The sequence below is a fragment of the Papio anubis genome, chromosome 10 (assembly GCF_008728515.1).
Source record: "Papio anubis isolate 15944 chromosome 10, Panubis1.0, whole genome shotgun sequence".
NCBI lineage: Eukaryota > Metazoa > Chordata > Mammalia > Primates > Cercopithecidae > Papio > Papio anubis.
In genome coordinates this window covers 112,307,517-112,323,222 of record NC_044985.1, presented here as the reverse complement: position 1 = coordinate 112,323,222, position 15,706 = coordinate 112,307,517, and the positions used below count along the sequence as shown (strand labels likewise).

General features: G+C 36.7%; 1 long non-coding RNA gene across 1 annotated transcript; it reads left to right on the top strand.

Moving 5' to 3' along the window:
* The first annotated feature begins 264 nt into the window (after nt 1-264).
* LOC103876578 lies at nt 265-14,093 on the top strand. The gene is made up of 5 exons (XR_635871.4): nt 265-959; nt 2,589-2,692; nt 6,612-6,715; nt 7,713-7,794; nt 13,352-14,093. It is a non-coding gene; the product is annotated as an uncharacterized LOC103876578 (long non-coding RNA).
* Nucleotides 14,094-15,706: the final 1,613 nt, after the last annotated feature.

Below are 15,706 nucleotides of genomic sequence, written 5' to 3'. Positions count from 1 at the left end.
TAAAACTGAAATGTACTACAGACTGGTGCCATAGGGATGGTTAATGACGTGGCATAAATAGTGGTTCATATTTCTGCTTAATGAGATGTTGCATTTTTATTTTGGACTCTAAGCATGAAGGATTTCTTTCTAACAAAAGGGAAATGAAAAACTTCTCCAGTTACAAGAGAATACAAAGAAAATTCTAACCTAATAAATAAAATGTAGCAGCTATTCCTTCCTCCCTCCGAGCTTCCCTCACTCCTTCCCTCTCTCCCTTCCTACTTCTCTCTCTTCTTACCTCTAAATAAATCTTATAAATACAATAAAACTTCTAAATGCCAAGCTCCATGCTGACAACAGAAATACAACATTAAATAGCAAACACATAATCCCTACAATAATACAACTTACATTCTCACCAGGAGAAGGTGCCAAGGGAGGGGAAATAAATAAAATACATTATCTATAAATTATAGCAAATGCTATGAAAAAAATCAGAGTTCAGACAGAGAGAAAAACAGAGTCCTGCTTTATATAGGGATGGTCAGGCCTCTCTGAAAAGATGATATTTATGTCAAGCCTGACGAGTGAAAAGAAAACAGCTTAGTAGATAAAAACACAGAAGGAGACAACAGCACACTCAAAAGCCTTAAGAAATACCTAGTTGACTACTTCAACCAATTGAAATAAATACAGTGTTGGCTCAATGTGAGCTTTGACGAGAGAATCAATATGACTTTGGAGAGGTGGGGAAGGGACAGAACATGCAAAATCTTTTAAGCAGTGGCAAGGAGTTCAAATTGTTTTCTTGATGTATTATGAAGTCATTAGAAGACCTAGAGAGGGAAGTGACGTGAGTGAATTCTTATTTTAAAGACAACTTTTGCTACTACTTGGAGAATGAATTGGAAGGGTTGAGTGGGAGGAGAGAGAGTGTAAATGTGAAGATCAATTAGGATTCTGTTGTAATAGACTAGGTGAGAGTTGATTGGACTGTGGTGGTGGGAGCTAAGATGGAGAAGAGTCAGGGGACTTAAGTATTTGGGGAGTGTAAGTATTCAGGGCTTGGTAATTGATTGGATGTAAGGATTGAAAGAGGAATCAAAAATAATTTCTAAACTTGGGGCTTTACCAGGCAGATAATTAGTTATGCTGTAATTCAGAGATATTGGGAAATTGAGGTGGGAAGATAAACCTATTGAGAAAGTATAGAACTAGGGGATTATGCTACCTTAGGAATGGCTATAAACCTAATATTTTCTATATCTAGCTGGGTATATAATTTGTGGTGTTACCTTTATAGAGAAAGTATTTTAGTTCACTGAACTGTTAGTGTCTAATATCATCTAGAGGGTAAATTTCATAGAGATTTCCAAAAACAAAGTCAGGTCAATAAAGACCACAGAGTCAATGGGGAGACTCAGTAGAAATGGACAATAAGGCAGGAGAAACACCATGACAGAACGTAGCATGGACACCAGCAGCATAGAGAAGAAAGGGTTTTGAGAAATAGTAAGTATTCCATGTGGTGGAATTCTACTTGGATATTGTGTAAGATGAGTCAAAAGGAACTACCACTTATCAGGGGAACCAGCCCCCAATCTTTTAATGTAGGTTCTTTTCTATTTTCCCTAAGTGTTGGCTGGTCTGAGAAATAAAGAGAAAGAGTACAAACAGAAATTTTACAGCTGGGCCTCCAGGGGTGACATCACATATTGGCAGTTTCCATTATGCCCCTTGAGCTGCAAAACCAGCAAGTTTTTATTAGGGATTTCAAAAGGTGATGGGTGTATGAACAGAGAGTAAGTCACAAAGATCACATGCTTGAAAGGGCAATAAAAGATCACAAGGGCAGAGAGGCAGAGCAAGATCACAAGGCCAGGGTAAAATTAGAATTACTGATGAGGTTCCATGTCCCACTGGGCACACATTGTCATTGGTAAACATCTTAACAGGAAACAGGTTCGAGAGCAGACAACCGGTCTGACTAGAATTCGCCAGGCTGGAATTTCCTAGTCCTAGCAAGCCTGAGGGCACTGTAGGAGACCAGGGTGTATTTCATTCCTTATCTTCAACCACATAAGACAGACACTCCCAGAGCAGCCATTTTAGAGACCTCCCCCTGGGAATGCCTTCCTTTCCCAGGGATATTCCTTGCTGGGAAAAGAATTCAGCAATATATCTCCTATTCGCTTTCTGCAAGAAGAGAAATATGACTCTGTTCTGCCTGGCCCCACAGGCATGGTTATCTCTCTTGTTCCCTGAAAATTACTGTTATCCTGTTCCTTTTTAGGATGCGCAGATTTCATATTGTTCAAACACACATGTTTTACAAACAATTTGTGCAGTTAACACAATTATCACAGGGTCCTGAGGCGACATACATCCTCAGCTTACAAAGATGACAAAATTGAGAGATTAAAGACAGGCATAGGAAATTATGAGAGTATTGATTGGGGAAATGATAAATGTCCATGAAATTTTCACCATTTATGTTCAGAGATTGCAGTAAAGACAGGCATAAGAAATTATAAAAGTATTAATTTGAGGAACTAATAAATGTCCATGAAATCTTCACAATTTATGTTCTTCTGCCACGGCTTCAGCCGGTCCCTCCATTTGGGGGTCCCTGACTTCCTACAATAACCAATGGATTTGGCAAAAGCAGTTGTGAAAGTCAATGGAGTGCTTATCCAGAGAAATTTTATTGGTGAGTAAAGGTAAATACTAGATTGGCATAAATTAAGTCAAAAAATTAGTAAATGAAAAGACCCTCAACAGTATTAATCATCACGCAAATGTAAATCAAAATCACAATGAGATAACACGTATGTCAGCTGGATGGCTTTTATAGAAAATACCTATAATTACAAGTGTTGGTGAGGATGTAGAGAAACTGGAATCATCATACACTTTTGGTGGAAATATGAAATAATGTAGTTACTTAGGAAAACAGTCTGGTATTTTCTCAAACTGCTAAACATAGAGTTATCAGATTATCCAACAATTCTGCTTCTAGACACATACCAAAGATGACTGGAAACATAAGTCCACACAAAATCTTGTACACAAATATTCATAGCCACATTATTCTGAAGAGCCAGAAAGTACAAACAACCCAAATGTCCACGAATTGATGGAAGGATAAATAAAACATGGCATATCTATACAAAAAATATACTTTAATCATCAAATGAATGAGGTACTGACATATGCTATAATGTGGAAAAACCATGAAAACATTATGCTAAGTGAAAGAAGCTAGACACAAAGGACCACACAGTGTATTTTTCCATTGAATGAAATGTCCAGAAGAGGCGAAGCTAGAGACAGAAAGCAGGATAATGGTTTCCTGGGATTTAGGAGGCATGGGAGTGAGGAGGAGGTAGAGAGATTAAGAAGTGACACTAAGGAGTCCAGGCTTGTTTTGGGGATAATAAAATGTTCTAAAAATGATAGCAGTTATAGATGCACAACTTTGTAAGCATGCAAAAAACTATTGAATTGTTCACATTAAGTGGGTAACTTTCGTGGCATATAAATTATATCTTAATAAAACTGCTAAAAAATAGAAAAGTAGCAAGTGAAGACAGCACAGGAAGAACAAAGAAAGAAGAAAGGGAGGCAGGCAAGCACACAGTATTCAGTATATTTAGTTTGTTAGGAATGAGCAGGGAATGAGAAGGAAGACCACAAGGTGAGATAATACCAATTTCTGCTTTGGATTAAGGTGTTCATTAACTTATTAAACATGCAGAAATATTTTTCAAAAGATGATTCTCTTCAGTGAACAATTACAATATTGGATCACAGACCAATAATTAATCCAATTCTGTTGACCTGAGAGTCAAAAAATAAAAATTCTTATTTGAAAGAAAGGATAGCAGGAGGGTAGTCCTACTAAACAGGATTTTTTCTTAGAAGATTTTATTTTCCACTTAAATTTTCCACTAATATTGAATCAATCATTCACAATCAAGGCACTAATAATGTACTTAGAACAGTAACCAAAAAAGTGACTTCAAAGCAACTTTAAGGAGTAGTTTTAATGGTCAAAGTACAAATTGAATAGCACAAATGAATTAAATCTCTCAATATCCTCATCAATAAAAGATAATTATTAATCAAATAATGTATAAAATCCACACTATCTCTGTATTTTAATAAATCTGGGCTATCTAAATAAATCTATTCTAGAATCCTATACCCTTATTAAAAAGGTATTGACCTCTGTGAGTGGAAGGACCACACAAGTGTCACACCAGGTGGTCTCCATCGGCCAACATGCCCTAACATATGAAAATACCAATAACTATGAAAAATCAACTTCATATTTCCACAGATTTGATAAACATCATGTTTTCAAATGTAAATGATTTAACCATACTGTGATAACTTAGGGAGAAAACCCTTTTGTTCTGTCAATAATAGTTACTTGACTAAATGATGGATGATGAAAGGACACTGAAAAACATTTCGGAAAGGTTAATGTAAAAATGAAGATGAAACATGGAGAAGGAAGATTAGGAAGTCAGACCATTTTTTCTGTAATTACAATGTGATATTCATTTTTTCATAAATGTTGATTGATTTCAAGTAAGAAAGGGAAATCACTGGAATATTGGGTGGCAGTAGAACTAAGATTAAAATCAACAGCTGGAGTGTTGGTGAGGTAGCTGTTTTTCTTGGCACCAATTTTGTTATTCATTTAGGAATGTTGTTTAAAGGGCTGTTAATCAGCTACTCATGGTGTATGGGCTCATTGCAATGCACACATTTCTTCACATTATGATCAGTCTGTTACCAACTAAATACACCATGTGGCCTAATGATTTTATCAGGATTTGAGAAAGAACCTGATTCTTAATTAGGATCAAAAAAGTCTTGAAGACAAAAAAGATAATCAAATAATCTTGTAGTGTTAGAGTTGGAAGTGAATTTGTCCAAACTTCTCATTTTATAAGTGAGAAATCTGAGGCCCAAACAGGTTAAATAACTTCCCCCTGATCATTTAATGTGGGAGGATCCAGGATTCCAAATGTCCTAATTCCTTGTCGGTCTCATATTTACTATACAAAAAATAATAAACCACTCTAATTATTTGCCCTAATTCTGACTTTAAACAAAGCAAGGTTTTAAACATTTGACAAGTTCCCAACTTTTAAGTATAGCAAAAAGCAACACTTGGAAATGCTGAAGCTAAACTTGATTTTCCCACAATACTGCTTTGTCAAAGAAAAATAGCAATGCGACTCTCCAGGCAAGGAGTTTCTTAGGCAACAGAAAACCAATCCTTTCTTGAACTGCATCTAACTACTGATAATCTCATATATTGACTTAAAAAATATAAAGATTAAATATATAATTATATTTTTACTCTTCTAGAAGGTGCATTTTATTTTCAACATTTGTTTGCCAAATGGACAAAGTTAAACAGGGAAAAAAATATTTAAGACTACTGCAATAGAGGAGAGATGCCACAACACTAAAGTCTGAGTTCAGCTCCCTGAAACAAATGAGAGAATTTTTGTTTGTTGGTTGGTTTGTTTGTCTGTTTTGAGATGGAGTTTCGCTCTTGTTGCCCAGGCTGGAGTACAGTGGCGCAATCTTGGCTCACTGCAACCTCCACCTCCCAGGTTCAAGCAATTCTCCTGTTTCATCCTCCCAAGTAGCTGGGATTACAGGCTCCTGCCACCAACCCCAGCTAATTTTTGTATTTTTAGTAGAGACAGAGTTTCACCATGTTGGCCAGGCTGGTCTCGAACTCCTGACCTCAGGTGATCTGCCTGCCTTGACCTCCCAAAGTGCTAGGATTACAAGGCATGAGCCACCATGCCAGGCCTAGAGTTTTGAAGAGTTGAGTTTGGGGAATCACAAGCCATCTGTTTGCCCTCACTCACTGAAAAGTAAACTTTCTTCTATCTTCATGACGGCATAATTTTTCCACTTGGAGCAAGGCACCCAGTAGGTCAGGCTCCTATCTTTCCACAGCAACTGGACGGTAGGGATGCTAGTCTCTTCAGTGATTACATTTCAAAGGGACAGCTCCCAGGTCCTTGACAGAGACAGTCCTGGGTTGTAAAACTGGCAAGAAGCTTCTAAAAATATTTTCATTTCAAAAAGTCAGAGGAAGAGTTCATAATAAGTTTTCTAAAGTAAATATCCTAAGAAAAGGGAGGGAAGGCTCCTCTGTGTTCAGGCCAACTGGATGCTGCAAGGGCAGGATGAGAAAGAGTTTAGGGGCCTAGAGGCAGGAGGAAGCCTATCTAGAGTGTAGTCAAACTGAGGGACATGCTAGGGCTGACTTGGTCATGCCCAAGGATGGTTCTTCCCAGTAAACTGATATCATTTAAAAAATGCTGATTGTATCAGAACCACTCAAAATCAGCCAAAGTGATTTGATGCATGAACAGAATTGTAATGACATATAAATACTTAGGTGACCAATTTAGACTTCAGGCATTTGGAAGTGTCTATGCCTTCTTCTTACACGAAGAGCCAGCCATTGAGGAGAGACAAAGGATAAAGTGTTAATCCTTCTCTCTTCCTATGTTGTTGTTGTAATTTGTAATTTACACAATCTTCTTCTACAGAGTAATTGTTTTCCTTTTCCCTATTTACCACTTCAGGTCCCAAATTTATTTTCCTCTCCCAAGACAATCATACTCTTCAAAGATCAAACCATTAGAAGACCCGGGAATGGTCACCCGAAAGAAAGTCATGACCATATTTTGTGAGCATGATTTTAATCTTTCACTTATCTCTATGTTTGGTTAAAATTGCATACATTGTAGCATTTATAGCTTTGCAAAAGCTCAAATTCTAAATTTCATTTAATTTAGAAGGTTTTGGCAACAAAGCCATTTAGTCATTTTTGTTCTTTCCTCTAAATTATAACTTCATATAATATGATTTTAAAATTATATTTAGTGCCAGTATTTTATTGCTATATTTTAGGTTTTGCATATGAATTTTTGATAATTGATACTAAATTTAGCTTTTTGTAATTATCTGTCACTTTTTTCTTAGAGTTATATGTGAAAGATGATCCATCATTTTATTCCAAAATCATTAATTAACTGATGAGACAATTTTAAAAAAATACAAAGAAATTAACCAACTGTCATTCAATAAAGTATTCTAAGAAATAAATTTTTTGGTAACTTTAGAAAATATATTAAATAAAATCTTGTGCTTGGATTGTCTTTTATATTCTTGATTCCAAATCATTTTCAAGAGAAGAAACAACAGGGTTTTTTTATTAAGTACTTTTATCCCAGACGGGATTTGGCTTCCTGTTCCCAAGATGAATCCAGCTTGGGTTTCGGCTCCTTCTACCAAGCAAGGTGGACTCAATGTGAAGTTCAAGTCAATAACTGGAGCACAAATGTAAAAAACCCCAGGGAGATTGAAGGCACATAGAGCCTGCCATACAGGAAACTTGGTGGCCTGGAGAGGTGGAGTGGAGGACATAGAGGAGAGGTTAGGGGAATAGAGGAGATACACTGAGGACAGAATCAGGGTGATGTGGCTTAGTCTCATTGCCCCTTGAGAACTGTGGCCAGAAGTTTCCACCTGAATGGGATGGGGCAGAACTGCACCTAAACTGTCATCTCTACCACTATGTGTGGGGAATTTGTCAAATGCTGCTGAGCTGGGCCAGGCATACAAGTAGCGCACAAAAGATTCTTGATCCAAATAAGCCACTATCTTAAAACTCTGATCCCCAGGTTTTGCTGCAGCGGTGCTATTGGCTGGAATGAGGCAGTGCTGTCCAAAAGGAGAAGAACTTGAGTTTTTGTCAGAACTGAGGTGAGGAATAGGTGATAATAGTTCTGTAACACCCTGAGCATTCCCTCCAGACCCTGTAGACAATGGTACAGGAGGGGACTCATCCCTAGAGCAGAGCAGAGCAGTGCCTGGGACAGGGAAATGAGGTGGCGAGGAGACCCAGGAAAACAAAAGCTGTATATGCTGAATCCCAGAGTTCATGAAGTCAGCGAGGAGGCCCATCCTACTGGACCCGCAAATTTTCACAAAGGCTCAGTTCTTGTTTTCCTTCCAGGCTGCCATTCCAAACCCAGTTAGAGGGCAGTTTCAGGGGAATAAAGATGAGCTCAGGGAAAGAGAGACAGAAAGAGAGAGAGCAAAAGAGAGAGAAAGGATATTGATATGGTTCAGCTGTGTCCCCACCCAAATCTCATCTTGAATTGTAGTTCCCATAATCCATACATGTTGTGGGAGGGAAGAGGTGGATATAATTGAATCAGGGTGGTTTTCCCTATCCTGTTCTCATGATAGTGAGTTCTTACAAGATCTGATGGATTTATAAGGGGCCTCTCCCTTCACTGGGCACTCATTCTCCTTCCTGCCACCAGGTGAAGAAGGACGTCTTTCCTTCCTCTTCTGCTGTAGTTGTAAGTTTCTTGAGGCCTCCCCGGCCTTGCAGATCTATGAGTCAATTAAATGTCTTTTCTTTATAAATTACCCAGTCTTGGGTATATCCTTACAGCAGCATGAGAATGGAGTAATACAGATATTATATGCACAGTGAAAGAAATAAGATCTTACACCAGGGGAAGTGAACCTAGTAGCCAGAACAACAATTTAAAACAAACACAACAAAGACCTGTAGAAAGATAAGAGTAACAGCAATGGGTGGTTATGAAGAACTAACTGAAAATATTTAACATGAATAAAATAATTGTTGAGATAAAGCAATCAAGGAATAAAGATTTAAGCGGACACAAAGACAAATTGGTGAGCTGAAAATCTTCACTGAGAAACTCTCCCAAGAGGTGTCACGAAGATATATATATATATATATAAAACAAAATGTAAAAATATATATATACACACACACACACACACATCTATGTATAACAAAATGTAAAACAAATTGGGCCAGAAATAGAAATATCAAACCTTTTTCTAATGAGTCCCAGCTATAAAGATGTCAGACTGATGAAAAGAAAGGAATGTACGCCTGAGCAGAGAGGGGATAAAAAGGCAACGAAAGGACACAACAAGCTCTCCGACTAAAATGAGCCTTCTGTAACTGGGACAGCAGTTTCCTGTGAACAAAATTCATAAATCTTATAAGTTTATGAATTAAACAAAGACTTTAAATACAGTATTTTTGCACCTGGCCAAGTAGGTAAGTGGAAGTGTGACAACAAAAACTAACAAACAAAGAAGACATTTGAAGTTTAATTTTTCCCAAAACTGATTTTAACATAAGAATCTGAGTAAAAGCAGCTGACTTGGAAGATGGAAGTATTCTTGAAATTATCATTCAGGACTGGGGAAGCGAGGCAGGAGGACTAGAAGCCAAAAGATGCTGCAATAGGGATCAGGTACCACTGCACACACCTGATGCCCAATTCTGCTGAGGACTCCTGGGAGGTGGGTGAACATACCTCAGTGTTGTCCCCCTGAGGGGCAAGAAGTTTGAGGTATGTGTCCATCAGATTTCATCTCTAATTGCTAAGCATTGCTCACAAAAATGTTAACCCTGAGTAGTTTTTGCTTGTCCTAATAGGGGCTGAACATGGTCCCTTGGCCAGAGAAAGCTCTCAGCTGCAGTCACAAGAGTTTGCTTTATGGGATTAAAGTGAAGCAACAATTCCTGTTACTACAAACAAGAAGAGTGAGACTTAATCAAGGGGATCTTGGGAGAAAAAAAATATAGTCATTATAAAAAAAAAAAGAATAAGAAAAGTTTTACAATGGACTCAGTGAATTAATGAACTAATTTAATGAATTGGAAATTAACACTAGTTTACTCACATATAATGTAGAGCAAAGCAACATTTTTAAAAATGTGAAAAGACAATTAAGAACTAGGAGGCTAGATAAAGAGAAAGCAACATTTATGTAACACAAGTATTAGAAGAAAAGAGTGGAAGAGAATGACAGAAAGGTAGTAGAACGAAAGATCATTGTAAATAATTTTCTAGAATAGTAGACATAAATCTTTGAGTTAAAAGCAAACTCTAATTCAGGGTTAGATACATGGTGATTAGACTGAAATACGAAGCCGTCTTAAAAAGTGTCAGACAAATAAGAAAACTGATTTAGAGAATGTCAGTTTATCTGCCAGCCTATTTCTCAACAGCATACTAGATGCTATAAGAGAATAAAAGAATAATCTCAAAATGTTGAGAGCAAAAAGAGTTACACAATTTTATTTTATTCAGTTGACTCTCATCCAACACTAAGGGCAAAATAAAAACATTTTCCATCGAGTAAAGATGGTAAATATATTAAAAAGGCGAATAAGAATATTGACAAAATATCACAGTACATGTGATACTATGAAAATCTAAAGATGCAATGTGAACTAAGTTTATGCATTAAAAAGAGGGGCAACTTTTATTTCCAGTAGTATGGAAGAAACTCCCAAATGAAACAACTAGCATGCTGAATAAATATTTTTAAATGCATATTTTTAAGTGCATTCGTGAGTTTGCAAGTTAGCAAGGGCACAAGCTAAGCGAACACAGTAAATCAAAGAAGGGAGTAAAAACTGAAACCAGTTTTTATCTTGGGGGTATTTGCTACACTGGATGGATTTGAACCTCAATTATCAAAGCTTCATGAGTTATGAGCATGACAGAAAATGTCCACATGAGGCATCTATTAGGCTACATCCTCGGGGTAAAGAATGAACTAGAAATAACCCTCTCCTTCTCCACTCTACCTACCCATACATTTATCATTCTGTCTTGCAAATACCTATCAGAGGACTGCAAGAAACAAAACAAACAAATAAAATCCCACACAAAAATCCTCACAGGTTACCTCTTAAGAGCTTTGGCAGGCCGGGCGTGGTGGCTCAAGCCTGTAATCCCAGCACTTTGGGAGGCCGAGACGGGCGGATCACGAGGTCAGGAGATCGAGACCATCCTGGCTGACACGGTGAAACCCCGTCTCTACTAAAAAAATACAAAAACTAGCCGGGCGAGGTGGCGGGCGCCTGTAGTCCCAGCTACTCGGGAGGCTGAGGCAGGAGAATGGCGTGAACCCGGGAAGCGGAGCTTGCAGTGAGCTGAGATCCGGCCACTGCACTCCAGCCTGGGCGACAGAGCGAGACTCCGTCTGGAAAAAAAAAAAAAAAAAAAAAAAAAAAGAGCTTTGGCAATTAGTGAATGACTGAAGGGACTTTTTTTTCCTTTATAATCTGTAACCAAAGTTTTTCTCAGATGATTTGAATTTTGAATTTATAGTACTGAGGTGCTCCTAAATGACTCTAGCCAAGCCTTTAGTTTAAAGTAGTCCTGAACTGGTAGTACCCCAAAGTGCCTAAAGAATAAAAATCTCAACTTCAAAGCTGAATTAAAAGAATTCTCGTTGATTGATTTCCAACAAATATGAATTTCAATGAGAGAGAGAGAGAGACAATGGAGAGAATGGAGAAATTAAAATACGGGAACAATGAGGAAATAAAAAAAGTAAAAAGTAATAGAATATTCAATGATATCAAGCAACATAAGCATATAAAATAAATGTTTATTATATTTATAAGATTAAAAAGGGGATGAAAAATATAAGTAAGGCACAAAAGACTATGAAATGGCAAACAAATGTTAAGAATAAAATGCAACTTCTAGAAGAGTAAAAATATATTTCATATTTACATTTAAAAATATATTTAATACTTACATTTTTAAGTCAATATATGAGATTATCAGTCAGATGCAGTTCAGGAGAGGACTGGTTTTCTGTTGCCTAAGAAGCTCCTTGCCTGGAGAGCCACATTCCATCCCTTCTCAGTGAAAGGCATTTCCTCATGACCTTGACTAAAATGTCTAACTTTCTCCACTCTGGAGATTTCATATGTAATTTCCTCTTTTTATTTTTTGTTCTATTTCTCCTACTAGAATGAGACCTCTCTTGGGTAGTGGTTACTGTTTATTTTCTTCACTAAAGTAGTTCAGGACCTATAAGAGTGTTTAAATATAGAAGTAGTTCAGTCAGTATTTACTGAATGAATAGAATGGTGAACCTGAAACAAATTAAGAAGAACACAATCTAAAAAGTCCGACAGATATAACATATGAAGGAGAGTGAGAGAACAAAATAGGGGAAAAAAAAATCATCAGAAAGTTAAAAAGCCAAAGTTATTTAATCTAGCTGTCGCAGAATAATAATGACATAATTATAGGATCCAGTATGTCTAGCAACTAACTAAAAGAAATTTCGGAAAGAGGGAACAGAAACATTAGAGAAACAGAAATGATCAAATAAATAACATGAACAATAAATAACATGACTTCTGATTTATGTAAGTCACCATAATATTCTAATAATGTAAATGATGACTATTACATCACAACAGTGAGAAGATCAGAGCAGAGACACCATGTTCACCATGTGTATGTTTGATGATAAGATAAGGACTATAAAGGAAAGAAAACAAAACAAGAAATGTTGCTTATAAATGTAAATGAATGTGTCCAGCTGAAATAAAGTGTTTGTCTTTGGATGTTAGTTGAGGGGTACAAAATTTCACGTATACAAAATAAATAAATTCTGGCACTCTAACTAGAACAATGTGGTGATAGTAAAACGTATTGTATTGTATATTTCAATTTTGCTAGGAGGGCCGACTTTAAGTGTTCTTGTCACACTCATATACATGCACACACATATACACACAAACACACACACACCCAAAGTAATTACCTGAGGTTAGGGATATGTTAAGTAGCTTGATTGTGGTGACTATTTCACAAGATATACATATAGTAAATGATCAACTTTGACACATTAAATATATACATTTGAATTGTCAATTACCTCCAAAAAGTTGGGAGAAAAGGTGAAATAATAACCACACACAAACAGAAAGTGGGAATCAAAAGTTTGAAGTGATTGGATAGTTACTACTGTTTTTAGTCATAAAACTTGTGGTACAATTTGGGTTTTAAAATACATATGTGAGTTAATCTGATAAAGAATTAGAATAAGGGCCGGGCGTGGTGGCTCACGCCTGTAATCCCAGCACTGTGGGAGCCCAAGGCGGGTAGATCGCCTGAGGTCAGGAGTTTGAGACCAGCCTAGCCAACATGGTGAAATCCCATCTCTACTAAAAATATGAAAATTAGCTGGGCATGGTGGTGCGTACCTGTAATCCCAGCTACTCAGGAGGCTGAGGCAGGAGAATTGCTTGAACCTGGGAGTTGGAGGTTGCAGTGAGCTGAGATCACACCACTGCACTGCAACCTGGGTGACAGAGTGAGACTCCGTCCCAAAAATAATAATAATAATAATAATAATAAAAAGAATTAGAATAATAATTATATGTTTGAGACTATATTTGATAGTAATAAAAGTAAATATCCTTTTTTTTTTTTTTTTTACCTAGAAACCTGGAATTCAGAATGTTTGACCACACACATAATCATTTGTTGGTGATGACCTAAAATAATGAAAGTGAATCTACACTTCATTCTTCAAAATTGTTTACAAAATATTTTGTACCTTTGTAGCATATTGAAAAAAATGATTTTGAAATACATCTATGTTTAAGGCAAATAAACTCTCATTCCAAGTAAGCTGGTTAAACACACACACACCCCACATCCAAGGAAAACACATATCTTAACAGATATATTAAAGATATTTACAGTATTTTGGAAAAGTTTAATCCTAAATCAACGTATTTTTTTCAAAGGGAAAATGTTTATTTTGGAAAAAAAAAGTTTTCGGTATTAAGGAGGTTTTGAAATTTAAAGTTCACAGAAACAAAGGCTTCAGCCTCAGACTTTTACCAGGGAGAAAGGCTTCATTATCAGCTACTGTCAGTCACATGTGTCAGCTGATACCGAGACCTGTAGTCATTTCGAAAGAAAGGAAAAAAATACCTGTTTTCATTATGAATTCACGATCTATTATATGTGGCACAATAAAACAATTTAAAAATCAGTTAACGAGATATTTGATAAAATATCTGTAGCTGCTTTGCTGAGAGATATAACAGGGCTTTGCAGCTAGCAGGCTGCCCCAATTGCAAAACATTGTAGCAAAAACAAGCACCGAAATCAAGTCTTGCTTCTGCCAAGTTTCATGCTGATGATGACTTTTATTAAATAAGATATCTTAGAGGCAGGATAAGGTTTGCCCTTGGTTTACTTTCTGACTTTGCATGCATTTTCAGCCATTTCAATAAAAGAGAAGGATTTATGTATTTTAAACTTTGCCTAAAATATTTTATGAAACAGTTTCTTTGAAGGAAAGGCATGATTTAAACTTTCACTAAATAATTACAGCTGATGTTTATCCATTGCCTACTATGCGCTATACTTGATACGAAGTGTTTGATATTAATGTTCTCATTCAATCCTCACAAGAGGCCTGTGAAATAGACACTGCGCATGTTATGCTTCAGTGGTGGGGAGAGAAAAGATTATATTTCTGGGAGTGTGAGGACTTAAAAGCTCTACAGAGAAATTAGACAGTTCCCATTAAATGCTTCCCTTTTAGACTCTGGTGAATTGGAATGATAAACAGTTAGTCTTTTATTTTGGCAAACACAAATTTGGATTCCTCTAAATTCTATGTCTGTCAGTGTAGATGGGTTTTCTGCTATGTAAATGTCATATTTCCCAGTAGTTACGGACAGTATGTATTTCACAAACATCAACGAATAAAAAAGAATTATAAAGAGGCTTACCGTGTTTGGTCTAACTTTTTAAATTTTGGAACACGAAATGAAGAGTCTCTGGTTTACGAGGTGAAGAAAGACACGTTAAACGGAATGTTAAAAGTGTTCCATTGACATGAGATTAAGAATTTGACTAGTTCTCAGATTTCGGGGGGAAAGGAAAAAGAAAGGGAAACTAAGACCAAATTCACTCTTTGTTGATGCCAAGTGTTCTTGAAAAGGAGGGTTTAAAGTGAAATATTTGGCACAACTTGAATCTGTATTAACTTGAATTTTGATATTTGACAGGTGACTTTTGCTTTAACTGTATGAATTTGGTGTTCAGTTTTTTTCTAATCTTAGTGTGTGAACCTGCTTTTTTTTTTTTTTTTTAATGTCATTTTCAGGTTAAAATTGAAGAGGTGGCTTATTATTCTTCAGTTGGGCTGCAATTCATTCTCTTACCCCAATCATTTCCACCATTCTTAAGGCAACAATAGCCGATATTGCTGTACACACAAAAGAACTGACTGCTATGGTTGACCCAAATCATGTAACAACCATGATTTTCCTTCTTGGCAGCATTCCCCATCACTATACATCAAAGATCACAATGGCCACTTAATGACAAAAGTCAGAATGGCTGGAGACTGAGAGAAGCAAAAAAAGTTCCAAAACTGTCATTGTAGCAGCATAAAAATTGTGCAGTGGCACCTCATTAAATCTCCAGAACCTCAACATTCTCATACAATTCTATTGTAACTGGTGGTAGAGATCAAGAGACTGAAGGCAGAAAAATGTCACCTACTATTTCTAACGCAAGTCATTAAACTAGTTCAGCATGTCTGGATGTCTTCCGAATGGCCTAAATGCTCCTGACTGTGTGGTTACTAGCTTAACTATCTGCAGTCCTTGACTGACAGCTCATCAACCCTAAATTTGATAGCCATTTTGGCACCATGTGTATAAAAGTGGAATGAACCAAGCTGTTTAGTCACACATCTTAGCTTTTGCCTTTTATGTCATGCTTATTTCTCAACTTATACCACTTACACATTTTGTAATAACCCTATTACC